General features: G+C 39.8%; 1 pseudogene; it reads right to left on the minus strand.

The window, feature by feature from the left end:
- Window positions 1-27343, minus strand: part of LOC131384168 (uncharacterized) — a 266466-nt pseudogene that overhangs the window by 17568 nt on the left and 221555 nt on the right.

Consider the following 27343-nt stretch of genomic DNA (forward strand, 5'->3'; position numbering starts at 1 on the left):
TGAGTGACCTACAAAGGGACTTAAACTCCCATACAATAATAATGGGAGATTTTAACACCCCACTGTCAACATTAGACAGATCAATGAGACAGAAAATTAACAAGGATATCCAGGAATTGAACTCAGCTCTGCATGAAGTGGACCTAATAGACATCTACAGAACTCTCCACCTAAAATCAACAGAATATACATTTTTTTCAGCATGACACCACACCTATTCCAAAATTGACCACATAGTTGGAAGTAAAGCTCTCCTCAGCAAATGTAAAAGAACAGAAATTATAACAAACTGTCTCTCAGACCACAGTGCAATCAAACTAGAACTCAGGATTAAGAAACTCACTCACAACCACTCAACTACATGGAAACTGAACAACCTGCTCCTGAATGACTATTGGGTACATAATGAAATGAAGGCAGAAATAAAGATGTTCTTTGAAAGCAACGAGAACAAAGACACAACATACCAGAATCTCTGGGACACATTCAAAGCAGTGTGTAGAGGGAAATTTATAGCACTAAATGCCCACAAGAGAAAGCAGGAAAGATCCAAAATTGACACCCTAACATCACAATTAAAAGAACTAGAAAAGCAAGAGCAAACACATTCAAAAGCTAGCAGAAGGCTAGAAATTTCTAAAATCAGAGCAGAACTGAAGGAAATAGAGACACAAACAACCCATCAAAAAATTAAGGAATCCAGGAGCTGGTTTTTTGAAAAGATCAACAAAATTGACAGACCGCTAGCAAGACTAATAAAGAAGAAAAGAGAAGAATCAAATAGATGCAATAAAAAATGAAAAAGGGGATATCACCACCGATCCCACAGAAATACAATCTACCATCAGAGAATACTACAAACACCTCTATGCAAATAAACTAGAAAATCTAGAAGAAATGGACAAATTCCTCAACAAATACACCCTCCCAAGACTAAACCAGGAAGAAGTTGAATCTCTCAATAGACCAATAACAGGATCTGAAATTGTGGCAACAATCAATAGCCTAACAACCAAAAAGAGTCCAGGACCTGATGGATTCACAGCCAAATTCTACCAGAGGTACAAGGAGGAACTGGTACCATTCCTTCTGAAACTATTCCAATTGATAGAAAAAGACGGAATCTTCCCTAACACATTTTATGAGGCCAGCATCGTCCTGATACCAAAGCCTGGCAGAGACATAACCAAAAAAGAGAATTTCAGACCAATATCCTTGATGAACATTGATGCCAAAATCCTCAATAAAATACTGGCAAACCGAATCCAGCAGCACATCAAAAAGCTTATACACCATGATCAAGTGGGCTTCATCCCTGGGATGCAAGGCTATTTCAACATGCACAAATCAATAAATGTAATCCAGCATATAAACAGAACCAAAGACAAAAACCACATGATTATCTCAATAGATGCAGAAAATTCAACAACCCTTCATGCTAAAAACTCTCAATAAATTAGGTATTGATGGGACGTATCTCAAAATAATAAGAGCTATCTATGACAAACCCACAGCCAATATCATACTGAATGGGCAAAAACTGGAAGCATTCCCTTTGAAAACTGGCACAACACAGGGATGCCCTCTCTCACCACTCCTATTCAACATAGTGCTGGAAGTTCTGGCCAGGGCAATCAGGCAGGAGAAGGAAATAAAGGGTATTCAATTAGGAAAAGAGGAAGTCAAATTGTGCCTGTTTGCAGATGACATGATTGTATATCTAGAAAACCCCATTGTCTCAGCCCAAAATCTCCTTAAGCTGATTGGCAACTTCAGCAAAGTCTCAGGATACAAAATCAATGTACAAAAATCACAAGCATTCTTGTACACCAATCACAGACAAACAGAGAGCCAAATCATGAGTGAACTCCCATTCACAATTGCTTCAAAGAGAACAAAATACCTAGGAATCCAACTTACAAGGGATGTGAAGGACCTCTTCAGGGAGAACTATAAACCACTGCTCAATGAAATAAAAGAGGATACAAACAAATGGAAGAACATTCCATGCTCATGGGTTGGAAGAATCAATATTGTGAAAATGGCCATACTGCCCAAGGTAATTTATAGATTAAATGCCATCCCCATCAAGTTACCAATGACTTTCTTCACAGAATTGGGAAAAACTACTTTAAAGTTCATATGGAACCAAAAAAGAGCCCACATCGCCAAGTCAATCCTAAGCCAAAAGAACAAAGCTGGAGGCATCATGCTACCTGACTTCAAACTATACTACAAGGCTACAGTAACAAAAACAGCATGGTACTGGTACCACAACAGAGACATAGATCAATGGAACAGAATAGAGCCCTCAGAAATAATGCTGCATATCTACAACTATCTGATCTTTGACAAACCTGACAAAAACAAGAAATGGGGAAAAGATTCCCTATTTAATAAATGGTGCTGGGGAAACTGGCTAGCCATATATAGAAAGCTGAAACTGGATCCCTTCCTTACGCCTTATACAAAAATTAATTCCAGATAGATTAAAGACTTACATGTTAGATCTAAAACTATAAAAACCCTAGAAGAAAATCTAGGGAATACCATTCAGGACATAGGCGTGGGTAAGGACTTCATGTCTAAAACACCAAAAGCAATGGTAACAAAAGCCAAAATTGACAAATGGGATCTAATTAAACTAAAGAGCTTCTGCACAGCAAAAGAAAATACCATCAGAGTAAACAGGCAACCTACAAAATGGGAGAAAATTTTTGCAACCTACTCATCTGACAAAGGGCTAATATCCAGAATCTACAATGAACTCTAACAAATTTACAAGAAAAAAACAAACAACCCCATCAAAAAGTGGGTGAAGGACATGAACAGATACTTCTCAAAAGAAGATATTTATGCAGCCAAAAAACACATGCCAAAATGCTCATCATCACTGGCCATCAGAGAAATGCAAATCAAAACCACAGTGAGATACCATCTCACACCAGTTAGAATGGCCATCAGTAAAAGGTCAGGAAACTACAGGTGCTGGAGAGGATGTGGAGAAATAGGACCACTTTTACACTGTTGGTGGGACTGTAAACTAGTTCAACCATTGTGGAAGTCAGTGTGGCGATTCCTCAGGGATCTAGAACTAGAAATACCATTTGACCCAGCCCTCCCATTACTGGGTATATACCCAAAGGACTATAAATCATGCTGCTATAAAGACACATGCACACATATGTTTATTGCAGCACTATTCACAATAGCAAAGACTTGGAACCAACCCAAATGTCCAACAACGATAGACTGGATTAAGCAAATGTGGCACATATACACCATAAAAAATGATTCTGTCCTTTGTAGGACATGGATGAAATGGAATCATTCTCATAAATATCCCTCATGTTCTCACTCATAGGTGGGAATTGAACAATGAGAACTCGTGGACACAGGAAGGGGAACATCACACTCCGGGGACTGTTTTGGGGTGGGGGGAGGGGGGAGGGACAGCATTAGGAGATATACCTAATGCTAAATGACGAGTTAATGGGTGCAGCAAAACAACATGACACATGGATACATATGTAACAAACCTGCACATTGTGCACATGTACCCTAAAACCTAAAGTATAAAAAAAAAAAGATATGTCCCTCATCACATATTTATAAAACAGTTCGATACACAAGGTCTTGTCTAAATCACATGGAATCCATGAGAGATTCCTGGGGCAAATATTATAACCCTCAAACTTGAAACTGGGCCATTTGGAATTCCCATAGAACCATGTTTACCTTTCTCTTAACATTTAACAGACTCTAAGCTGTTGGTGATACTTTCATAGCAGGTCATAAGCTGCTAGAGAATAGAACCCATATTTTATTATCCTTTGTAACCCCAGCATCCTATCCTGGGGTTGGTCAGCAAGCAGGCAATTCTAAATGTTTTTTAAATCTGAACTTAATACTTTTGAAAGACTTTCCACATAATACAACTTACGGCAGTATTCCTTCTGTAACAAGTGCTTATGTCAGGGAGTAATTTTCTTTTTTTTCCCTCTCTTTTTACCCTGCCCCCACCAAAGACTAAAAGGCACAAGAATCAAATCAGAGACAAAGAAAAATATTTCGAAAAGCTTTTAAGAAATTGTGATCCAAATAGTTTTCCTAATGAAGACCTGAGACATCTGTGAAATCCTGAGTAATGAGCTCATTCTGCCTGGTAACTAAGGAGGCAGCGTGTACTCCAGCAGGTCAGAAATACATCCATATGTTCACATTTCTCAGCATCTGGGCACTCCTATGCTGAAACCTAGAATAGCAGAGTCAGGAAGGAATTGGAGAGCATGTGTTCCAGAGCCCATTTCATGCTCAGGCGATGGGGATCCAATGAGGACGCCTGGGGAATATGTTCAGGTTCACAAGTCAGAGCCAGACCGAAGATGAGAACTCCTCACCCTTAGGGGTCAGAGGAAAATATTTCCAGTTTTAAGCTTTCACTTGTGGTTCATGTTGCTTTCACCCTCTCTTACTTGAAAACAAACAAACAAAACATAAAATAAAAGGAGCAAAATTCTATTTCTGATGTTTCCACCTGGATGTGGGTCTGAAATAAATCAGATAAATTCTACTTCAAATTGTGGGGACCTAGCTGTCTCCAAACTTACTATTCAAGTCAGACAACAACAAGATCACAAGGCTACCAGAAATATGATTGGAATTTTGAAGTTCCCATCAAAAAGGCAGGACTGGGACCAAATCTCCAGACATTACTTGTCCTGCTTCTTGTAACACTATTAATTTCAGTTTGGTTTTGTTGAGCCCCTTACAGTAGAGGTCGTCTTACCCTCCCCATTTCTAAAAATCTCTAGGGAGGTGACTGAAGTCACATATGTATCCCTGGCCCCATGGAGACATGCCTATGGGTGGAAAGAATATTTAGATGGGCTTCAAAAGCTTTGTCCTCAATAAACTCTGCTCCACGACTGTCTCACCTTTGTCTGCTCTCCTTACATGGCTTCTCATTCCCTCCAACTAATGTTTCCTTCATGCATGCCCTGGGGACGTGTACCACGCACTATCCTCTGTAGCATGCACTATTCTTCCTCTACCTCATCACATCGATCTTTCATTTAGCCTGGTGATCTTAGATTCACCTCACTGTAACTGACCTCTGATGAGGATCCTTTTGTCACAAATGCTTCAGACACAATGAGAAGGTTGCAGCTCTCCACATAAGCAAACCTCCTCCTCATATCTAGGACTGTGCACATGGAATAAGATGTGCCCCCAAATCAATACACCGTCACCTCCTGAAACTGATCCTCATTCTACAGTCTCAGCTTCGATGGAACTTTCTCCCTGAAATATTCCCGGGCTTCCTAAAGTTGAATCATCTTTTCTGTATTCCCATACATATCATTGTTCCCTCTCCTTTGGCTGTAATTAATACACTGGATTAAACCAGCCCATTTATACGTGTGTGTCTCCAAATTTAACCCTAAAGTATTTGAGGTGAGTAACTGGGTATTTTTTCAAGGTATTTCCAGAACCTCTTAAAGTATCCATGACATTAATAAATATTAAATAGCCAAATGACACAGTTGGAATTCATTCCAAGATCTTCAATTTGATAGCTGAGCATTTATTAAATAAATATTTTAATGCTTATTTTGTACCAGGTAGAGGTTCCTTCCCAGGGAAAAAGCACAGAGAAAAGCAGAGGAGAATCCTCTCTTGGAGATTCTATTGCAGAACGAGGGAGGCATGAGACAGATAAGAAACAAGGAAAGAAAAAACAAATAACTCATGGAGAAAAGTTAAGAAAAGGATGAGTTGTATTAATGCTATAAAACAGAATAGCATGACAGACTGGTGAGGTGAGGCAGAAAATGCCACTTCAGACAGGATGTTCTGTGAAAGCTACGTGAAAACCTGGCATAGCCCATATAGCAATCTGGGAGAAGTGTCCCTCCAGGCCAGGAGGTGAACAAACAAGGGCCCTTGGGCTGAAACCTCATGAGTCAACTTTTTCAAAGAATAGAAATTAAGCCAGAGTGGTGGAGCACAGGAAGCTCCACTTTCAAACAGCTTCCATGTTTGGAAGGACCAAGGACAGTGAGATGGATCTTTGATTGGGCAATGGACTTCTTGGCCATGGCCAGGAATTTGCAGTTATTATAAGTAAAATTCAAGCTCTTGATAGCTTTTCATCACTGCTGTGACACAACCTAAACCATAGTCTGAATCATCCACCTGGTTTCTGGTGAAATATGGGATCTAGGTAGCTCAGAGGGAAGTAGGGCTTCTGTAGTTGTCCAAGTAAGAGATGATGTTGACCTAAGCCAGTGGGTTAACAATGGCAATGCAAATAAATAGACACATAAGACTTGCTGGCAGATTTGTATTTTGGAGTGAAACAAAGAAAATAATCAAGAAAACCTGTTGTTTTGTGTTTGGCTAACTGGGTGTGTGGTAAGCAGTTTACCGAGAAAGAAATGGAAAAGAGTTTTATCAACAAAAATCAGTAATTCTATTTTTGGCCTTTAAAGTTTAGTGTAAGTTCATACGCGATGTTCAACTGTCATACAGGAGATTTTCTAAATGAGTCTGGACTTCAGGAGACTGGTCAGCACTGAAGAGAGAAATCTGGAGTCTTGAGTAGATATGATTCTACTTTATGACATAAGACTGGATGAGAGAGAATGTTATAGAGAAAAGATACTCAGAACTGAGCTCTTGGCACTTCAAAATAGAATTTCAGAGGAAACAGCACCAATGAGTAAAAGGAAAATAAAGGGCTGACGAAGAAGTACTCGTGGAAACAAACTATGTCAACAAGGTGGGCATGATAGGAACAAGTCATGGAAAAAAATGGCAGCTACCATTTATAAGCATTTCCTCACTGGCCATTAGTGATTGTGAGAGATGCCATATCCTACTCAGACTGCAGGAGTTGATCTCTGCATTTGCCAAAAATGGAAAGTACTGGTCCTCTTCCTACCTCAATAGCGGCCTCTTCCTCATTTTCCTGGTATCTAAACCTTGGAGTACCCAAAGCTCGTAGCTCTGGCTTTTTGTTCAGTCTATTTCCAGAATTTTAATGTCCTCTAGAAGATGAGAACTTTCTCACTAAAATCTATTAACCCTGATTCCAATAAAGAGCTAACAGGGAACAGCTCTATTTTGATATTTCACAGTAACTCAAGCTCAAAATACCCAAATCTGAAATGGTAGTTTCAGAAGATCTAGCATGGAGCTAATGAAGCTGAAGCTTCAGGACCATCACTTGCACTGATTCCTTCTAACTTCCAGTAGCTAATTGAGAGTTTCTGTTGTTGTTGTTTTTTAAGAGAGCTGCCAAATTCTGCAAACTTTATGTCCCACAGGATCTGGATTCACTACTGCTTGTTTTCTCCTCCCTGGCTCCATTCACTATCCCAATTAGTGGTAACTCCATCCTCCTAGATGGTAAACCAAAAAAATCTTGAAATAACTTAGCATTTCTTTATTTCTCCCACATTTCGTGTATTATCCAATCCACTAGTAAAGTCTACCCACTCCATCTTCAAATTGTCCTCAGAATCTTGTCTTCATGGCTATCACCCTAGTTTCAACCACTGTCTACCACCTGAGAAATTTAAAAGCTTCCTCACTGGGCACCTGCCTCCTCTTTTACTCTGCTTTGTTCTATTTGCAACAACATCTGGAACATTCCTTCTTCATTTAAGGTCATATCATAGCATGTCTATGCTCAAGATCACTAATGATGTTCTCATCTCAGAGTAAACATTGAAGTCATCATTATGGGCTCAAGGCCTATATATGGTCAGCTCCAGGCCACCCTCCCCATGTCTTCCCCTACAACTGTCTCCTGTTCTCACTCCACTCCAGCAACACTAACCCCCTTTGCTGTTCCTTGTTTCTGTCATAGGACCCCCAACCTTACTCCCTAGCTCTGCAATCCTAGGATCCCCAAACTTACTCCCTAGCCCTGCAATCCCTCCCCCTTCCCCAACACAGACACTCAGGCATGGATCATTCTCTCTGTCTGCTCAAATGTCACCTTATCAGAAAGCTTCTGTAGCTGCCCTCTCAAAGGAGTATACACAGTTCCTCTTTTCTGCAGGACACTCTATCTGCCTCTTCTGCTCTACCTCTTTGTCAATGTATTTTTACCCTGTGACTACACAGAATGCAATTATTTGTCTATGTTCTCTCATCCCTCAACTAGAATATTACTATGAATACAGGGACTTGTCTTTCCTTTATTTTTAACAGTACTGTATTCTTCATACTATGCCCTTGAAAAGCATTTGATAAAGGTGGAATAGGTTGTAAGCAATTTCAATAAGTTAAGTACAATGTGTGCCAATGTGCCATGTAAGCTCTTAAACCCTTTGTACGTGAAAGTGGCCATTTTCAGTGAATCCAGCCTGTATCTTATAATCTCCAGACAGAGAAGCCGTTTCTCTCCGGGTTCTGTGTTCTGTCCTTTTCTCTTCCCAGGGCTCTCTCTGTGTTACGAATCTCAAGCTTTTAAGCTTTCTACTTTTCTCCCAAAACATCGAGCTCTGAGAAATTAATATGATAATCATTTATTCACCCCTTGGTGTGCATTTATGTCAGTGAGGTGCCTGCCTCTCACAGAGATAAATGCATTATACACCTCGAGTTTAGTGTGAAATAAAATGCTCTGTCTTCTGATAAAAGATTTTATGTTTTTTCTCTTTTAAAGCAGCAGCAGCAGCAGTTTGGAGAGGTTCATTTAAAACAAGGCAGAATTCCCTACTGCCCTAAAAGCCTCAACTTGGAAAACAGCATGGTGAATGGGAGAAAACCAGGCCTGGGGACTGAGGGGGTGCTGTGGCTCTCATCTTCATAAGAAGAGAGGATGAGCACCAACTTACCCCAGCTTCTGTCCTTCATCTGTAACACATTTGCTGCTACAGACTGTGTCTGTATAGAGAAGAGAGAAGACGCAAAGCTCTTCTTCCAGTCCTTGAAGTCTGCAGCCCGGGTGTCTGCAGAGGACAATGCCTTGTTCTTTAAGATGCCCAGCATGGCACTGCAGTACATCTATAAAAAATGCAAGTGAGATAAAATATAAAAATAGGAATTAAAAATTAAACACAAGATAATAGAAGGAAAATAATTATGCAATGTGAAAAAATGCAAGAATGTAAAAAATGTAAGGAAATATTTTAATTGGAAAAATAAAGCAAAATAATGTATAAATATAGAAAAATTAAGAAAAGAATCAACAAACTAGAGAAAAATGGAAGTATATAAATCTTAGATAAAATTAAAAATCATAGGCTAATCTATGAAAAGCAAAAGGAAAGAAAGTGCTGACAAAAAATAACCCAAAAGAGAAAGTAAAGAAAAAATAAGGGAGAAAGAAAGTCAAGAAAAGAAAATGTAAAGAAACAGAAATAATGTTAAGAAAAAGAAAAAAATTAGAAGGGGATGTGGATGAATGAAGGCAAAAAAAAAAGGGAAAGAACAGAGAAAGTGAAAATTAAGGAGAGAGGGAGGCAAAGGAAATCATTAAAATCAAAAGAAAAAATAATTACTAAGGAAAACAAATTAGAAAATAAAAATGTAGTTAAGGAAGAAAGAAAAGTAAGAAAGGAATGTAAACAATGAGAAAACAAATGCAAGTGATCAAAAGTCGTAAGACACAAAAGTAAAAGAAAAAATAAAAGAAACCTAAGAAAGGAATAGAAATACCAAAAGCAAAATAGAACGTGAAAATAATACAGACAGTAAAGAAAATCATGATTAAGTAAAAACTGGAAAATAAGGTAAAAAAAAAATAAAGCAAAGAAATCAAGTGAAGAAAGAAAAGGAAGTATGGATGTATGGACTCCCTCTGGACAGGAGAAGGAGGCACCCCTGCTTTACTGTGACAACATGAGTGATCTGCCTGGAAATGAGACTGCTGGGCAGAAATGGAGAAAACATGGGGTTTTGATGAGTGAACGCAGTTCCCCAAAAGCCTTTCTTCCAGTTACACTTTCGGACTGGTGAGGGTGAGCTATTAATAATATTATTTAATCCCCAAATTACAGGTGCATCATATCTTGAACAAGATCAGGGACATAGGAGTGTACTGTGGAAGATGATGATGAGAGAGAAGAGGATAAAGAACTAAAAGTTAAGAATCAGACCGGGCACGGTGGCTCACGGCTGTAATCCTAGCACTTTGGGAAGCCAATGTGGGTAGGTCACTTGAGGTCGGGAGTTTGAGACCAGCCTGGGCAACATGGTGAAATCCTGTGTCTACCAAAAAATACAAAAATTAGCCAGGCGCGGTGGTGCACACCTGTAGTCCCAGCTACTCAGGAGGCTGAGGCAAGAGAATCACTTGAAATCAGGAGGCAGAGGTTCCAGTGAGCTGAGACCACACCACTGCACTCCAGCCTGGGCAACAAAATGAGGCCCTGTCTCAAAAAAAAAACAAAAAAAGAAAAAACAAGAATCATAAATTTAAAGCTAATGAACATAACAATGGCAAATAAAAGATAATAAAGCCATATGCTAAAAATACAAAATAACTAAAAATGAATGAATTTGTGAAGAAGAAAAATAGGTAGACAGAAAGACAGGGTGGAAGGAAGAAAGGAAAGGAGGAAAAATACTATACCAAGGAAAAGAGAGCAAATTTTAAAGAAAACAGAACAATAAAAAAAGAAAAACTAGTAAGTTGTACTTGAAATCTGGCTATTTCATTGAAACACCTTTACTATTATGTATGAAGAATCAATAACATGGACAGGGAAGAAAGAAGTTATAATTATCTTTCAAAAGCTCTTATTTCTCCTGTCTTGGTTAAGGTATGAAGCATCTGCAAAAAGTCCTGGAAAAGTGTCGAGATAGAATTACCTTTCTGAATCATTATTTCTTTTGCAGCAATACACCCACTCCCCCTGAATAATAAAGTTATGGAAATGAATGATAGAGCCAACCTGAGGAAATTAATCAGCAAGCCTGGGAATACAATTTGGGTCTCCTCAACAATATTCCAACTTAATTGAAAACAAGGACAGTTAGGTTGGTTTTTGGTGGTTTTATGTCTTTAATATGTAATTTTTATAAATGAAAGCTTCATATTTACACTTTGGGGGTGATAGTTACAGAGTACTTGGTAAGTTTTACTGCAAGGACATGTAGTAATGTATATGCCAGCCTCTTATATGACAACTATTGAATTTCCATTTTCAACTCTTTTAAAATATAAACATGTGGATTGCATACTCCTATGTTTTGCATTGCTTGTGAAATGTTGAGAAGGCATTGTATAGACAAATGCAGCATGACATTAATCCAAGTACATGATCCCCCTTCTGCTTGCCCCTAACTTCCCATTGCAGCCTGATGGTACATATGTGTGAGTTTATTCTTTGTGATCTCTGCAGAACATCATCTAATATCACAGGGACACTCTCAGAAGAAGACCACGAAAGGTTATGTCCTTTGGAGTCAATATTGAGGTTCCCTACCACACTGGAAAAAAACAGACCTCAGACAATGGATTGCTAACCACATCTCACTGAAAGCACCATCAGAGAAACATGTGACAAAGACATGGAGATCAACGTGCTACTCTGAATTATCTCTGCATTTCCCCAAGACTGTCCTGAAAGACCGGCAATGGAGAATAGTTGTACCAGGAGTGGAGTGGTCAGATGTGTCTGTCTTTGTCATACATTGTTAGCAGTTTTGGTTGTTTCTCAATAAACATTTTTAAAATTTATTTTCCCTAAATTGTTCACTGTTCACATTCATCCATTTATCCACTTACTCAATAATTATTTTTTGAGTATCTATTCTGTGGTGAAATTAAAGACCAAAGTAGGGGATAGAGAAGTAAAGTTGAGATCACTGGGCTTTATTACTTTTTAAAGCCAGGGGATAGCAATGACGTCAACTTGAGAATCAGTTACAATAGCAACCAGTAAAGGATAGCACTGGCTTTAAACAAAAATAAACTACCAGAATATATTTTCTGATTTATCTGTGTTTCTGATGAGGACATCCATTTATCTATTTTAAATGAAGTGTTGCTAGATACCCACCAGTTTTCAAGAATCTAACCACTGGGTAAATAAAAGGAAAAAATGGGAAATTCTGACACAAGAGTGAAATATGAATGAGTGAACATACAGAGCTATGAGGTTCTCATACTTGTAGGATGGCGTTTCTGTTGATCTTGGTTGAAAGGTCAGTTACAGCCCATTATGAGTAAAGATATGTGGATGGAGAAATCTAGAAGAGCAGAGATAAATAATATCTAGGTGTTTTAGGAGGCTTGAAGCATGGCACAGGAATCTGGTCATGGTGCTTTTTAAATAATGAACCATCTATCAAAAAAGAAAATGATCTGTGTGCAGTGACTCCCACCTGTCATCTCATCTACTTGGGAGGCTGTGGTGGAAAGATCACTAGAGCCCAGGAGTTACAGTTCCAGACCAGTCTAGACAACATAGCGAGACCACATTTCTTTTTTTTTTTTTTTTTTTTTTTTTTTTTTTGAGACAGAGTCTTGCTCTGTTATCCAGGCTGGAGTGCAGTGGCACAATCTCGGCTCACGGCAAGCTCCGCCTCCCGGGTTCATGCCATTCTCCTGACTCAGCCTCCCGAGTTGCTGGGACTACAGGCACCCGCCACCATGTCCGGCTAATTTTTTGTATTTTTAGTAGAGGCGGGGTTTCACCATGTTAGCCAGGATGGTCTTGATCTCCTGACCTCGTGATCCGACTGCCTCGGCCTCCCAAAGTGTTGAGATTACAGGCGTGAGCCACCGCGCCCAGCCATGAGACCACATTTCTAAAAGAAAAGAGAGAAAGAGAGAGAGAGAGAGAGAATGCCACTTGAGAAGATGAACGTCAAACACATCATATGGTTTTCAACTGATATGTGATGGTATTGAAATTAAAAATAATTGAGGAGTATATGGTCATATCAAGAATTACAAAATGTTTGTGAAAATGAGTCTCTCCAATTAATTCTTGATTCCAAATATTGATTCCCAAAACGTAGTCACAGTAGATAAGAGATTAATAAAACATTTAGGATTCTTCACAATAAATGATCATTATTTTCTTCTCTCTCTCTCTCTCTCTCTCTCTCTCACTCTTTTAAGAAACAGCGTCTTGCTCTGTTACCCAGGCTGGAGTACAGTGGCATCATGATAGCTCACTGCAGTCTCAAACTCCTTGGCTCAAGAGAGCCTTCTGCCTCAGCCTCCCAAATAGCTAGAGCTATAGCTATGTGGCACCCCCACACACAACTACATTTTTAAACAAAATTATTTGTAGAGACAGAGTCCTACCATCTTGTCCAGGCTGGTCTTGAACTCCTGGGCTCAAGCGATCCTCCCTCCTTGGCCTCCTAAAATGTTGGGATTATAAACATGACCCACCACATCCAGCCACAAAAGATCACTATTTTCTAAACTAGTCCAGGTTTCTAATGCTGATATTGATACCTTCCCTTATTGAGCCCCATCAATAGTTTTTGCTTTGGTTCCTAGTACTCTAATATGCTCTTAAATCACTAGGATCCTCAGCCTCTTTATAAGTAAACTCTGTATTTTATTTAAAACACCCTACTTTCTGATGCCAAAACCTTAAAGAAAGGGAAGGGGCAGGAACAGCAGAAGCAATGCATCAAGATTTCTTGATAAAGTTCCCTTCCTTACATCAAGGAAACAACTTAAGACACACGGAGAGTGGATTAATATAATTGAATCCCAGTCCATAAATTCTCTTTCACATCTTACTTTCCATGTTTAAAAGCGCTTTCTTCTCTTGAATTTAGCAAAGGTTTATAACAGATGTGCATTATAAGAAGAGGGAAGGTTTGGATTCTCCCAGGAGTAGACTTCAAATCAGGGATGCAAATGCAAGTTTTTATTTGGAAGCTGTAGAGAGCCAGGACAGGACAGTGGGAACAGGAGGAGAGAGTAAAGGATGAGTTAGCAAGTCGCTCTGGACAACTGGTGCTTAGTCCCGTGGAGAAACTATTTCATCTGAAGGCCAAGCAACTCTAAATTCATTTTTCTTCTTTTGTTCTTCCAAATGTATCCATTTTTTAATTTGACAGGTAAAATTTTTAGTATCATGTACAACATGATGTTTTGAAGTATATATGACATTGTGGACTGGTTAAATCATACTAATTCACATATGCATTAACTTGCATAGCCATCATTTTTGTGGTGAAAAAGCTTAACATCCCTCTCTTAGCATTTTTCAAGAAATATGTCTTTATATAACAACTCATACCATCACTTGCTTGAGGGCGGCTGTGGGGCCTGCCATTCTACTGGGCGTGCAGCTCTGTAGAAATCCCTGTCAAAGCAATTAAGGTGCTGGTAGTTGGAAGTCAGTCAATAAGAGTACACTGAAGTGATAAGGTCTGGGGAATAAGGGCAGGACAAGCATAACCTGTGCAACAAAATCATCTCATAAAAACACCACCACCAACGCCAATGCATCATCTGCTTGGAGCACATCCTTGATAGGATTTTTCCTGCAAAACCTCCAGGCTTCTGAAGCACCCTTTGAGCAAGAAATGTTTTTCTCATTTACAGAAAAGGAAGTTGTCGTAGAGGGAGGAGATGACTGTTCCAGAGGCAACAGCTGTTATGTGACAGGATTAAGTCAAAATCAAAGTTTCTATCACTAGATTCCTTAAACTTTACATAGATGAGAAAGTGTGATGATGAAGATTATCTGTGGAGAGGATATGAGAAGAAAAAGCTGAAGTCATCGCTAGAGACAATGCTGTGGCCAGTGGGTCTGTCCTACTGAGGCCTGGGTGGCTAATCTGGAGCCCTCCCCCAGGTCAGAGCCATCACCGCAAGCCAGAACCTGAAGTAGAGCACGGCCCTCTAGCACCCTCCTCGACCTCTGCCTCCAGGTGGGCACTTCCCCGAAACTTCCCTAGGCCTCCTTCCAAAATATACAGGTCTCCTGTGTTTTCAAGACTTTACTGCTTTTTCAATGAGAAAGCGGTCAACAAAAACTAAAAAGGATGAGAAAGTTACAAACTTTACACAGGTTTTATAGTTGCTATCTTTGGTTTACAATATACTAGTATTCATTGAATATAGTAAGATATTCAATTATAGGATATATTAGTAGTATTTAAAGTAAAAATATTTAAAGATCATGGTGTATTCGGGACAAAAAATTACTAGGCACTTTTCTTCAATCAGCCTACAGTTCTCTCATCAGCCTTTTACAATGCTGAAGCAGGACCTGTTAGCAGAACCATGCCCTCCAATTTAGATCCTAATTTTGCCCCGGTCCATACCAAAGCCTGCGGCAAGGTAGACTACACCCTTTAGAAATAAGTGGCAGAAAGTTACCCTGTATCACTCCATGCCAACAGAATATTGCATTTTTGAAATTTTATTTTACCCTACTTACAGAGAGCTCACCTGTTACCATTTCCTGAAGGTTGACCTAAGACATAAGATGTCTGGGTGGAATTCAAAGGACTTTATTAGTCGTCGTAAAGCAAGCAACATTGTCATCAGCATATTAGCCTTGGTTTCCACTGTTCCCAATCCCAAGGGAGACGGAAGCATAATATGGCCCAGATAAATGCCACACATCGGTGGGTTTGCGTCACAGCTGAACAACACTGGGTTTAGGGAATCTACAAGTTTTTTAGCAAACAAACAGTAAACTGGGCTATTTGTGTAGGAGGAGCAAGACTACTAGCTGCGCAAACAACACTGAGATATGGCCTGGGTAGGAAGCTCTCAGAGCCCTGTGGTCTTGGTACAACCAGAATCACACAGTGGAACACAACAACCCAAACTTACTTTTTCCAAATGAATTCTGCCAATATAGAGATTCTATCATATGTAACTTGGAGAATTATTTCTTTATACCACAAAATACAATTTATGCTGCGTACAGAGTAACAAAAGAACAGAAATGTTCACTTACCTCAATTAATGAACAAGATAACGTTTCATGCAATATATTCAATACAATATATCATAATTTAATAAAATAAAGCTTGAATAACTGCTGATTGTTGTTGGCTTTTTTTGGCAGAACTTTATATAGATGGTGTAGGGTAGTCCTCTATAATCTACATGTCATCTAAATATATAATCTAAAGGGCGCTGTCTGTGTTGCCAGGGCATATTAACAATGTGTTTGTCTTTCTGAGAGAATAGGAAAGTCATAGGCAATCCCCTTTAAAAAACGGTATATAAAATCTTAAAAAGCTCAAAGAAAGGTATTTTTTTTAAGTGATTTTCACAAAGTCAAAGAATCTTAACGTAGGTGCTCAGTTCCTTTAGGTTTTACTTTTATTCAATCATCCATTCAACAAAAACGTATCAAGAGCTCAGACTGTTCCTGCATAAAAAGAGTGCAAGTCATTCGACTTGTGGCAGGGGCACTTACTCAGCATGGCTTAACATAAAATCAACCCTTGCATTAGCAAATTGAACCACTAGAAGCATAACTGTTTTCAGAGTGAGTATGACAGACAAAGGTCTTGTCTCCAAGATACCAAGCATCTAGAATAGAATCTAAATGACAAAATGGATTGTGTTTCCCAGACTTCTCAATATGACATGTAGCAGAAGACAATGAGAAGCTTGAGGATTCATGGAAGAACTGTGTGTGTCACATTCCATGCCAAAATGCACACTCACACATACCCCATAACTTCCTACATTTATCTATGACATTAACTACCTCTTCCACACCTCACCTTTATTGTAAAAAGACAGTCAAGTGGAAGGAAGAATCCCAATAGATATTTCACCAATGATAGAAAGGGCTTCCTTGTATTTAGTGGATAAGGGAAAGAGGTCATGCAAGAGGGTAGATAAGACATCTGAAATTTAGTTGCTTTCTTATTCCTGGCAATAGCAACAGTAAATATCTACATAGAGCATCTCCATTTGCACATCCATCTCATCTGAATTTTAGAGTAACCCTGTGAGATATGTATTAACATATGACCCATAGTATAGATCAGAAAACCGTGACATTGTCCCAAAACCACTTGGGAAGTGATGGGAGCACAAATAAGACTCAGATGTTCTGCTTCCTGAGTCTGGTCTCATTCATTGAATTGAAGGACTTGGATGCAGGTTGAAAAAACTTGGACTAAGGTTGAGGCTGATGTTCACCTGTTTGGGAAGTCAGGGTTGTCCATCTGATAAGAGGAGTAACTGACAACAAATAACCATCGCCTTTTCTGCCTGTACAATATATAGTGAGTTGCTGAGATACTGTCTCATTCACTCAATTACTTGACACTTGCTATCACTCAGTAGGGCAAAGAGAACTTGCATATATCACCTCACTTGACAAAACAATTTAACCGAGAGCCGGGCGTGGTGGCTCATGCCTATAATCCCAGCACTTTGGGAGGCCGAGGTGGGTGGATCACCTGAGGTCAGGAGTTCAAGACCAGCCTGACTAACACGGTGAAACCCCGTCTCTACTGAAAATACAAAAATTAGCCAGGTGTAGCGGCAGGGGCCTCTAATCCCAGCTGCTTGGGAGGCTGAGGTAGGAGAATTGCTTGAACTCGGGAGGCGGAGGTTGCAGTGAGCCGAGATTGTGCCATTGCACTCCAGCCTGAGCGACAGAGTAAGACTCCGTCTCAAAAATAAATAAACAAATAATTAATTGAGAACCAAAGAGGTCAAATTGGCAAAAGGTCACCCTGCTGGGAAACGTTACGAGGTGGACGGCTTTAGAATGTAAGGCAAATCCTCTCCTTTACCTAGGAGGGAAAAATCCCTCCCACCATCCCATTCTATATTTTCCTCCCCTCTCCTCTTCTTCCCTCCTTTTCTTCCCCTTCTGTCCCCTCCTTCCCTCTTCCTCCTCCCCCTTTCCTCCTTCTACTATTTCTTTTCCTTTTCCTCCTCCCACACATACGCAACACACAGACACATCTCATAAGGCAAGAGAGAGCGATGACTGGCACATTTTTAAGGCAATTATTCTAATATATTATTAACTTCAAGAGGGCTCATCCCAGCCGTTTGAATTCTGGAACAGCTCCCTTCCTTCCAGACTTCACCCTCTTTAGCATTTCTTAATTTCACGGATAGCTCCTGCTCTGATTGAAAATGACAGTTTTTGAGGGCCAGAAGCTGTCTTTGCAATGATTTGATCTGTCTATATATATATATACAGGTCTCCACATGAGCTGGAGGCCAGGCTCTGTCCAGAGGTGCAGCCACAGAACACTTTGCCTTGCAGAGTTATTTCTGTGTATCGAGTTCGTGTCTAATTTTCTGTAGCGAGTCTCAGGACTGAGAGAACGTACGTGTGTCTCCCTGAAGAAATATGTTAGAATCGTCGCCTGCCTTCAGGTACAGAATTGCATGACTTCAAACAGCACAGACGCTGGAACTCCATTTTGAAGATGAGAAGAAGAAAAAAAAAGCAGACGCAGATGTGGGCACTTATTTCAAAGAATCGAATAGTGAGATGTTTAAGCACCAAAATCAAAGACCATGGGAGGAAGCATCCAAACTCTGGGCTTCTGCTAAAAAATCCTTTTTCTTCCACAACAGAAAAAAGACAAAAAAAAAATAGTTGAAGACAGCATAACTCACTTTAAACTCATTTTGACTTATTTTGTAAGGAATTATGAAACTACTAGGAATACAGCTGAGGGCGGGCACGGCCTGCAGAAGGCACATTCTCTGTCCTCTACCTCCCCCAGGTGGTGGGGAGAGTGTCCTGCACAGACTTCCTGGCAGTGCACAGAAAGCTGAAGTCAATGCCTTAGGTCCCCGGAAGCAGTAGAGGAGGGAGGGAACCATTCGAACTTGAAGTGGGAAAAATCAAGGGAATTTTCCAGAGAGAATTCTGCATTCCAAACATTTCTCAAATACATCCCTTCCTTCTCCCTACTACACTGAACTGCTTCGAGTACTGGGAGTCTTTGGCCCGGACCGCTGCAGTAACTTGTCTCCTTGATAACCAACTCCTCTCCCTGTAGTCTGTTATTCAAACAGGCAAATCTTACTAAAAGAGAAAATGTGATCACGGAATGTCCTGCTTAAAAATCCTTCAAGATATAGGTTCCTTTAGAAAGCTTTTCTGAACTCCACACCCAGTGCTCAACGATGCAATAGTTATGCCATGTAACAAACTATCCCCCTACAGCAGTGTTTTACAAAGCAGTGATTTTATTTAGCTTAAGACAGTGCAGGCCATCCAGGTGATTCTTCTGGCCTGGGCTTCCTGATTCCTCTCTGCATGAAGAACTAAATACAAAATAATTTACGATGTGTTATAATAGTACAAACCACCTGGCCCACGGTAAGTCAGAGAAAAGGGAAAGAACCGGCAATTTTTTTCACATTGAAGAAATTGTGGAGAAACAAAAAGGACTTGAATTGGTCCTTATTAGTCAGGTTCAGGAACTGAGAATAACTTTGTCCCTGACACTCTGCTGAGAGCTTTTATGCCACGCGTCGTTTGAGACAGAGTCTCGCTCTGTTGCCCAGGCTGGAGTGCAGTGGCGCGATCTCGGCTCACTGCAAGCTCCGCCTCCTGGGTTCACGCCGTTCTCCTGCCTCAGCCTCTCCGAGCAGCTGGGACTAGGGGCGCTCGCCACCACGCCCGGCTAATTTTTTGTATTTTTTTAGTAGAGACGGGGTTTCACCGTGGTATCGGTCTCCTGACCTCGTGATCCACCCGCCTTGGCCTTCCAAAGTGCTGGGATTACAAGCGTGAGCCACCGCGCCTGGACTGAGAGCTTTGCATGAGCTGACTTAATACACTTTCCTTTAAATCTCCCAAGATAGGCACCACTTACCTTGTTTTACAGATGAAAAACTGAGTCCAAAAAGCTAAGAATTTTGCCTAAAATTACATACCAAAAAAAAAAAAAAATAGAACAAGCATTTGCAATTAGGTCCCTTTGACACTAAAACTCAAGAACTCTCCACTGCTTGACCTTTAGAAAAAAAACAGATGTTTGATTTATGGTAATGTATTTAATTTAAATCTCTAAAAATCACTGTACTTGTATTTGCTCTATATTGAGCATATGCTTCCTAAGGTCATTTCTACCATAAGCAGCACAGACTGGCTTGCTGTTAAAGAGAAGGATATTGGGGCCGGGCGTGGTGGCTCACGCCTGTAGTCCCAGCACTTTGGGAAGCTGAGGCGGGGGGATGACTTGAGGTCAGGAGTTCAAGACCAGCTTAGCCAACATGGTGAAACCCTGTCTCTACTAAAAATACAAAAATTAGCCGAGCATGGTGGTGGGCATCTGTAATCCCAGCTACTTGAGGGGCTGAGGCAGGAGAATCGCTTGAATCCAGGAGGTCGAGGTTGCAGTGAGCCAAGATAGCACCACAGCACTCCAGCCTGGGCAAAAGAGCAAGACTCTGTCAAAAAAAAAAAAAAAAGGAGAGAGGGAGAGAGAGGGCCACTGGGGTGAGGCAACATCTCTCACAGATCTTCAGCTGTGACTCTTCAGGACAAATGGCCATGGGGAAGTCACCTAACATTTCAGGGCCTCAAATTCTTACTTTTTGTGTGTGCGTACATTTCAATTTATTAAAACAGTGATACAATTGCCTACAGGGTTGCCTCAAAGATTAAACAAGATAAATGTGTGCAAAGAATCTAAAATCCTGCCTGAACATATACTGGCTACTTATAAAATGACATGTATTTTTATTATCATGATGTCAAATAGAAAATATTAGAAAAGGGTAACATTCTGAAAAGAGGATATACCCATTTGGGAAAATGATAAACATGAGAGATGGTAGGAAAAAAAGACATAGGTTGGAAAACTCCATGTACAATTAACAGTAATGATTCATTATGAGCTGTAAAACGGGACCATCATTTGCAACAAGAGAAACTAATTTTGTAATAGAGACAATTCCCCAAGCAGCTACTTCTGATGTTTTGAGTGGGATGAGTCACTTCAAAAATCATAGTGGAAAGTATTTTGGTCTTTTGGAAATATATTCTATCCCATTTACAAAGCACTGAAATTTTAGCTACAAGCTCCAGTTCACCTTGGCAAATAGAAGGCGCTCAAAACTGGCTGTTGAGTTGGACCCTAATGTCTGCATCTCCTAATTACTTATCAAATATGTGTTGAACAAATTAAACATTTATATTGCAACAAAGGAAATTGGCTCTAGCCACATATCGTCTACTTCCTATAGCAGAGCTAAGTATTTAATTGTTTCTTCTGTTTTTACTCCACAGATGTGTTTCATTTGGAAAAAAAAACAGGAATGTAAGAATGTAAGGTGTCATCAATGATTAGGCATTGGTGACTAGAATTGTATTTAGTGTATATATGAGCTATTGTGATATGAAAAGTTTAAATACCTGGTTTTAGTTAGAAGAGAGGATATCAAATCAGAATTCTCTATTGATAAGATACATTCTCTCAATTAATGCTTCAATATCTGGAGAGTGTGGGCCAAAAACCCAAATTCAGGAAGGAATTTCTTTCTTAAGATAATAGGTGGCAAATAGGCAGCTTAGAACATTTAATTGAAGATTTGCTGCATGTAAGACACAGTATATATAAGACATTTGGACAAGGCCTAATCCATCCTTCTCATTAGAGCACACCGTGATGGCTTGAAAATACAGGGTCTGGAGTCGGATGCTCTCACATCAAATCGTGACTCTAAACTTAGTATTTCTGAGATTATGAACAACCTGTCTTCTTTCTCTACACCTTTATTTCATCAACTGTAAAATGGGGAAAATATTGGAATCAAATTCATGGAGTTTTGTTGTAAGGGAGAAATGAAATACATGCTAAGTTTAGCACAATATTAGGCACATAAACAATTCTAATAGCTCTTAGCTATAAATATTGTAATACTCCCTATAGACTTTCAAAGGAATGCTGAGTTATAGTAATAGAAATCTGTATAATTCCATAAGCATGCCTCCTTAGATTATATCTTATTATTTTTATTACCCCTATCATTAACATTATTATCATTATGGTAAGTCATTGGTCTTATGAACTGAGGAATGAAGTTTGTGCTGACGTCAGCCATATAAAAGAGATAATACTAATAAGCTACAAATCTCTTTTTATTGGTTCCTAGAAAAAGAGGAAGTGGGGATATAGTAAGTGTCAAATATGTCAAATACTGCTCTAGGTAGTTTATATTAATATTAATTCATGGATTAATTCTCATAATCACCCCTCAACTTGAGTATTACAAACCCTACCTTGCAGATGAAATTGGAAAAGAAACTAAATTTTTGCTTAAGCTAGTATTTGCCTAAGGAAGTTATGAACAGATCTGGGCTTGAACTCAGGTTTCACTAACTTTAAAGTCCTGATTGTTTTCACTGTGCTAGCTCCTCTTTAAAATCAGTACCTTTTAGGTAATGTGTTCTGGTTTCCTTGAGTTTCTAGTTAATTAATATACACTGTGTTGTAATAAGATGAGCAACGGGCTTAGTGTCAGAAGGCTTCCCTTGAGGCCTGGGTCTTTCTACTTCCTAAGAATGAACATGTGCAGGGCTATTTGCACTGTTTGAAACTCAATTTCCTTATGTGCAAAATGGGCATAAGTAGTCTTTTACTCACAAGTGATTTGCAGGCATACAACAGAATAAATATGAGAGTGCTATGTCTATTATAAAAACCTTAGGAAAAATAGTGAATAAGTCACAGAGTGCCAGTAAATTTATAATTGTCTCAATAGCAGAAGTATCAGGCAGTGTCATAACCTGGTCCTCTCATACCTTAGTCATCTTGTTTAACACCATCCTCAATTTCTCCTTTTTACACCCAACCCAGCCACCATTCAACACATCAGAAGCCATGTGGGCTCTGTTTAATAATAAACTCCAAAAGTGTCACTTTTTTCCATGATCACTGCTAACACCCTAGTTCAAGCCACTGATAACCAGGTGACTGCATCAGCCTTGATAACACATTGCCCTGCTGTCACAGACACCCCTCTAGAGTCCACATGCCACAGGGGCCAGCGTCATCTTATAAAACCTAGATCCCAACATTCATCGCTTTAAAATCAGCTCTGCTCTCTATTATGCTAACAATGAAAATCCAAACTCCTTGTGTTAGCCCTCAATGGCCAACGAGACCCAGCTCTAACCTACCACTGCGTTTCAGGTCCAACACTCCAGCCTCGCAAGCACACAGGGCCCTAGAGCCCAGGCACTGCCTGGAGCACCCCAACCTCAACTCTCCATGAGATGTTCCCTTCTTAGCATTCAGCTCAAAAGGCCCCTCTTCATCAGGACCTGCCTATCTCCTGGATCTAAATAAGAGACCCACACCCACTTCACTCACACCTATAATACCTAGTGTCTGCATGGCATTTTTGCTACCTGAAAGTCTTTCTTGTTTATTCACCTCTTTATACTTGTTTATTCACCTCTTGCTTGCCTGTTGCCCTGGCAAAATTTAAACTCCAGGAAAGAAGGCACCTATGTGTCCTTTTCAACACTAGCAAGCAAAATAAATCATAGGTTTGTAAAGGATATATGTTGGATACATTTTTAAAAGTGAATTTCTCTTATACAACTGCAGCTGCAACCATACAATCTTCTGCCTCTGAGTGTTGGCTTTCAAATCCCCCTGCACCGCCCCATTCAAAGTTCCACAGTGCACCACAAAAATCAAGAAAATGAAGACAACTCTCTTGCTCTGGAATCCAGTGCTCCCCAGATCCCAGCCTGCACCTGCCTCTGAGGCCTCCCTCCTCACTCCCTCCTGCTCACACTTTCCTCCAGCCACACAGCTGCAGGCTTCTTAGGCTGCTCCTTTAGCCCGAACTAGCCCCTCCATTCGCACAAGCATTTCTGTCCTACTCATGCCTTGCTTTGCCCAGGTAAGATGCTATGTATTTTATTTTTTATTTTTATGTTTTATTTTATTTTTATTATTTTATAAATTGTATATTTATGTATATTTACATATTTATATATTTATAAATTTATTATATATTTATATATCTTACATATTTATTATATAAATTATATATTTATAATATATTATAATAACATCATAAATATGTATTTTATTATTTTATTTTTATTTCTTATTTTATTTTATGATGCTATTTATTTTCTATGTGAAACTTCCCCTGATCATTCCAGGAAAAAAACTCAGTCCTTCCACACTGCTCTCACAGCTTTCCCTTGATTGAACACTGAGCTGTGTTTGGTTCTGTTTTGAAGCAGCGTAGGTGTCTCTCTACAGTCTATTTCTTTGAGAGTGAGAGGAAGGGGTTGAAAATGATATTTAATATGTTGACTGTTCACCACTCATGTTTATACACATTACCTGCTTGAAATTCTGCTTCAGTACTTCAAGGATCATTTTTCCCATTTCGCAGATGAACACATTGAAGTTGAGTGAGATTATATAAGTTAGGGTTGCACCACTTACATGTGGCTAAGTTGAGAATAAATCCAGGTCTGACATCAAAGCCAGTATCTCCTGCCTCCTTCTGTTTCCCCACATCAGGTCTACTCTGGAATAACACTGAATTTAATATAAGGGATTCAGCTGAAGTGAATTGCACGGAATTGGATGAAAAACCCGGCTGCACCGAAGGCCAAGTTTGTCTGTTTCTCAATTGAATCTGGGAGTCCTTGTGCCTGTTCTTATTTACTTGTTCGGATTCCCTCCTATGCCTAAACATTCTCACAAAATGAAGAGAGGAGTCCCAGGCCCCAGGGAGCAGTGCCCCTCGGACGGTGCCAACCGTTGCCTATATCACTGAGCTGCTAAGCTCATTGTTCTTTGGCATTTGTTTTAATGGTCAGAGCAAATGAATTGTGGCTGTTGGATGAGACTGAAAATTAGGTGTATTTGGAGATGAATTCATCTCAAATTGCTGAAACTGTCAACTCAGGTGGCAAATATTCAGTTCATGCTTGAAAAAAAAGGAGAAAACTACAGCATCTTTCCCCCAGTGAGCTCTATAAGAAAACTTGAAAAGCCACCAAATTAGAATTGCATTGTTTTCTCTGGCATTCATCCAGATTCTCGCAATATTCAAAGCAGTCATTTTATTTCAACAGCTCAGGAAAAACATGTTTCACATAGCTTAAAAAGATAGATTAAAACTTCATATTTGAAATAATGTCAGGATCAGCCAAATTCACTAAGGCAACCTGTCTGGGAAAGGTTTCCACCCAGACACACTGAGGCATGTGCCAGAGCCTGAGCAAGGTGGGCCTATCAAGGGTCTTGGGCAAGGAATGGGAGTAGGATTCAGGACGCTGTGTTCTAGTCCCAGCTCTGGCCCCTGTTTACTGACAGACCCTGAGTAAGTTGCTTAATTTCACTGATACACCCATTGTCTATGCTGCAGCATTGAGCACCTGTTATGTTTCAGAAAGCTGAGAAACAGAATGTTGCCTGAAAATGAAATGAGGCATCTCCAAGACCTGTCACTTTTAATGAGGGACCTTGTTCCAGCTTAATGTCTCTGAATCTCAGTTTCTTGATTGATAAAATGAAAAAAAAAAAAAAAGAAAATACCAGAACAAGGCCTTTTTCACAGGGCTATTGGTGAGAATTAAATGAGATGATGTATGTGAAAGTACCAAGATGCTGGCGAAGGGCTGAAAAGGCGCCACGATGCCCAGCTGCATGGCTGATAACAATGAGTTAGAATTTATGGGTCAGCAAACTATAGCCTGCAGACCAGCTGCCTGTTTTTGTAAATAAATGTAATTGGAATGGACTCATGCCCATTCACTTACATATAGTCTACAGAAGCCACAGCACCGTGCAGTTGCTTTAGAGACCATATGGTCTTCAAAACCAAAGATATTCACTATCTGTTTTTTTTTTTTTTTTTTGAGACAGAGTCTCACTCTGTCGCCCAGGCTGGAGTGGAGTGGCGCGATCGATCTTGGCTCACTGCAAGCTCCGCCTCCCAGGTTCACACCATTCTCCTGCCTCAGCCGCCCGAGTAGCTGGGACTACAGGTGCCCGCCATCGTGCCCAGCTAATTTTTTGTATTTTTAGTAGAGACGGGGTTTCACCGTGTTAGCTAGGATGGTCTCCATCTCCTGACCTCGTGATCCGCCCGCCTCGGCCTCCCAAAGTGCTGGGATTACAGGCTTGAGCCGCCGCGCCCAGTCCACTATCTGGTCTTCTACAGAAAAGTTTGCCAACCGTGGATTGGTAAGGACTTTGCCAGCTCTCACATAGGAGAGAATTCTTACCTGTCTCTTCTTTTTGTTTTGTTCCTGTCTTTACAATCCCCCTTCCTCCCTCCTGCCCTCTGTTTTTTTATCCTTTCCTTTCTTCCTTCTTCTTTTTTTCTCCACCATAAACAAAAGCTTAAATACACTAAGCCATTTACAAAATAGAAAGAGATGAGCCTTCCTCCTGGGAGATGTAACTGGTGCCAAGACTCATGCATGGTATGGCCTGGGCTGCAGGGGCTGCACTGTATCCCACAGTTACCCATGGGCCGGGATTCTGAACCAGGAAACAACCTAGATGGGCAGTCAAATATTACTTAGACACCACTGGGGCTCTGTAACATGGTGCTGCACTTATCCTAGTTTTTGAAATCATTTTGTTTGTATCTTTCCCACTAGATTGTGAACTTTCTGAGAATAGAAGCTTGCCTTATTTATTTTAGGGATCATATATGTGAATCACAGTGTCTGGCCTTTAGGCTCCATAACTGCTTGTTGAAGTGAATAATTATCTTCAGAATCATGTTTCTCATTAATTTTATTAATTATGTTAACTAGAACAATTAACATTGTGTTACTACTATTATGTTATTTATTCTAATAAATTCTACAATATGGTTTAGCCTTTATAAAAATATTTTAAATTGTGTGCTTAAAAGGAAATCATTTATTGAAAGCAGAAACTGACACTTTATGTCATTTATAAGGAGATGAAAAAATAAAAGACCAACTAAGGACATGTCTTTTATAATTTGTATGATTTGAGCAGTTTTTACCCTTATATTAGGAAATAATAAACACCCTTCCCTCCAGACTCTCCATCCTGAGATAATATGTCATTAGGAAAAAGCTGGGGCACAGCTGGGTCATAGACTAACCTCTACTCTTTACCCAAGTGTGACCGAATCCACCTGTAAGACATAAGAAACATTTCCATGATCTGCTCATCAGTTCAAAGTGGGTCCAATTAAAGCCTCATTTGCAGGAACTAATCATAGTTAGCTGCAAATTGGAGGAAATGCTACTCCAATCAAATGCATAATTCCCCTTCCCCTATGAGTTAAGTTTCCTGGTGTTATGTGACATTTAGCCATGGGCATCACCCTCAAAATTCTTTTGGGAAAGAATTATTGCATTAGGAATACAATTCTAACTCATGCTTAGCTTTTTTTTTTTTTTTTTTTTTTTTT

Source organism: Hylobates moloch, unplaced genomic scaffold (assembly GCF_009828535.3).
Source record: "Hylobates moloch isolate HMO894 unplaced genomic scaffold, HMol_V3 SCAFFOLD_9, whole genome shotgun sequence".
In the NCBI taxonomy this organism is placed as follows: Eukaryota; Metazoa; Chordata; class Mammalia; order Primates; family Hylobatidae; genus Hylobates; species Hylobates moloch.